Here is a 3,469-nt window from a genome sequence, read left to right on the forward strand (position 1 = left end):
TAAAATGACTTGTAAAATATGAAAAGATTGCCGTGTCCTTGGCCTTCCAGCTCGTTAAAGGGACAGGAAGTGCTATCCCTCCTCTAGATTTTAATCTTTTTGGACCTGATGGATTATTGCACAAAAAGATCGAGAGCTTGTTTTGTTCGGCTCGTTAAAACTATCGAAAACTCATCCCTTCTGTATTGTTTTATACTTTTTCAGACTAAAGGGATTAGATGACGAAAAAGGACTTTTGGAGTTAACTTTATGTACCTTTTCAGACTCTCTAAAAATGAAAAGGACCGAGTTATCTTTGTTGTTAGACTCGTTAAAATCATTAAATAGCGACAAACTTGTCTTTAGACGAGAACGAGTTTCACTATCGCTAGGCTCGTTAAAACATAGCGATGGGCTTGCCCGAAGGGCAGGTTAAAGAACAAGCATATGTTATCCTCCTCAAGCTTTACAAAAATAAAGAGGTACTGTTCAGCAATGACTGGGGAAAAATTGGGAGAAACTCAAGAAAACTTTGATGGTAGAAAGTCGCTCTTGAACATGACACTTTTCCTCCGTACCACAATCGGGTTGGGTTGTTTCATTCACCGATCACATCCATGGTCTCGCCATACCATCCATATTTGGGGTAATGCTACCGATCCATCGCATCAGTGTTACCATATGTTCAAGAGAAGTCATTCAGAAAAGTCAACCGTGTCCCATCCACTGCCGTACATTATCCTTCATCCTTTCATGACCGCCACCCTAAATCATATGTCACAGATCGTTTTCACCTCCATCAAAATCATTAGCTCCATTCCATGTCATTGATGTGGGATTCATTAACGCCCTCCTTTGACGGATCGCTTCTCGTCGACATCAGCTCATTATCCAAGAAGTTGATCTAGGAACAACCCCTTCAGTACTTTGAAGCTTGCATGCCTCAATGGCAAGTTTCTCACTTCCGGCGACAGGTATACATCAATGACCTTCGACTGAAAGATTTTGTGTGGTGTTCGACGCCAAGTCCTTTATTCACACCACGTGAATTGTGCTGCAGTACCTTGAGGGTCATTATCATTATTGGTGATTCCTCTCGTGCTTGTTAACGGTTTACCTCATTGACCGGTAATCAGGCGATGTCTTTCCATGTTCGACTTCAGAACATTTCTCACATGGATCGACTTGTACTTAGAGTGAAGATCGAACGAGTTTGAAGACCCCGGATCTAGTTTCATCCATCTGGGCTGCGATATATATTCAGGAAAGGTAAAGACATTGACATGTACATCATTGCAGCAGATAATCATCCTACCCAAAGGATGATAATTTCATCAAAATTATCAGTCTACCACCAGACGATTGTCTGTTCCATGTACAGAAAAATGAATTTATAAAGCTGAGCATGGGAATGCCCGCCTCAGCTAGATCACGAAAGCAGTATGAAAAATAATGTATTGTATTGTATCTTATTACAGGTCTCCTCCCAGCATTGGATGAACTTCGGATCCCCCTAATAAAGCATTTCACCCGATAAACGGCCTCATACTTTAGGGGGCAACTGTTATAGACATTTTTGTGCCTTACATCATTGAGCATGAAATGTCCATAATCTAAGGGATCCAAAGTCCCTAAACATGTTGTTCCTACCCCTAGAGGAACAAGGCTAACAAACCACAGCAATTCACAGAAGTTGTCCACCAGAAACTGCTCAAAAACAAGTCAATTCAGGATCAATTCAATGGCTCCACTAGCTGCCTACGCTAAATGTCAAAGCCAACACTGTCTATCTGCACTGTAACGCAGGTAGAAGCACTACCAGGGTGCGTTGAGCGAGAATCGCCAAATGGCAATTTCATTCTAAGAGGTGTCAAAACCCAGGAAGCTTCCAGAATCTTCCTCAATGACACTTGCCTCAGTGAATTCGACTGGTGATGATTAAGAGGTTCCTAATCTCCAAGTGGAAGAAAGAACCTCCAAGTGGAATCAAGAACTGACAGAGGGAGAGGACACTAGTCAGATCTCAAGCTGACTCATCCTCTCTCCAAACATCTATATATGGATCTCTCCTCCATGAGATCTAGAGGCTGGAATTTTGTTATTGTAAAGAATTGTTGTTGGTTTGAGATTGGAATCATTGGGTGCTTAATGCTTTGAAGGGGGTGAAGATAGGAATTCCATTTGCTGGGAAGGAGATGCTGGATTGGAGCCCTCTGGGTTGTATCTCTTCCTGAACCTTGTTATTCATCAATAAAGCTATCTTGGTTTCTCCTATATACTGGTTTATTTTTGATGTATGATTGCATTAGTATGTTTAGTTTATTTCTAATCCTGAACTAGTTATGAATATGAATCCATGTCTTGTGTAGTGTTCTCTTCTTGTGATCTTGCAGAAAACTCTTGAAGCTGGGCGAGCGAGAAGGCAAGTAGCTGGGAACTCTCCAAGAGAAGAGAAGCCGGATCGAGGGACAAACAGAAGACACCGGTTAGTCCATCCATCTTTCTCTTCATTCTTAATTCATAAAGGAAGAATACTAGAATAGCTATCTCTATTTGTTGCTAAGGCACTGTCACACCTTAGGTGGATAGGATCGTCCTGCATAGGCATTTTTCCCCACAACAGCCCCCCATGCACAGTTATGGACCTTGTGACTATCTGCTTCTGCGCACATCTCTAATATCGTGCACCGCCTGGGTAGAATAGTTTATAGTCTCACGCTCCCTTCCAACTGCTTGGAGCACTAAGAATGTCTGTCCCTTTGCTAGTCAGGTGGTCACACCACCTATGTGGGGCTCCATCCTATCCTCCATCACAGTTCTCAGAGAATCCCCACCTTTTATTATTGTGGTCGGCATCACGCACTTCACCATTTGCAATGTGCTACCCTAGTCACTACGCTTGGCGATATGCGGTCCAAGACAAGGCATAAGACTAACCAATTCACAACAGTAGTTCTCAAACTTGTCAGTATGGTCATACACATCTTTCCTTACCATCCTAGTTTTTTGGCAAAAAAATCTTCATTTATCTCATCTTCCAGCTTCTTGACCTTTGCATCCATCAAAGTGATTTTCTTCCTTAACCATACCCTTTCCTTTCGAGTTCACGGAGTCTAAGGTTTCCCTGTTGGATTTCTTCCTCAAGTCTCATGTGTTCTGTTTTTTTCGGTTGTGTGATTCCTTCTTTTCGAGCTTTACGGGCTATCGTATATATGGTTGCTACTATGCATAGACTAGGCTTTTCCCATTCCATAGGTATTATAGAATCTGCTTCATACTTCAATGTCGGAAGTTCCCACATGGTCAAGGTTTTGCAGATGGTCCTATAAGCCCATAGAACCGCTAGTATGCATAGGTCCCAGTTAGTGCATCTCACCTGGTGGACTGTGTTCAATATTTCACATACTTTGTCAAAGGATTCCATGTAGATAATCTGTGGCGCGCTTGGTCTTATCATATTTTGTCATTCACACCATCATCTTTCCCACTC

This window comes from Pinus tabuliformis, chromosome 2_2 (genome assembly GCF_031772625.1).
Source record: "Pinus tabuliformis cultivar Carrire ecotype Pingquan chromosome 2_2, CPIR1, whole genome shotgun sequence".
In the NCBI taxonomy this organism is placed as follows: Eukaryota; Viridiplantae; Streptophyta; class Pinopsida; order Pinales; family Pinaceae; genus Pinus; species Pinus tabuliformis.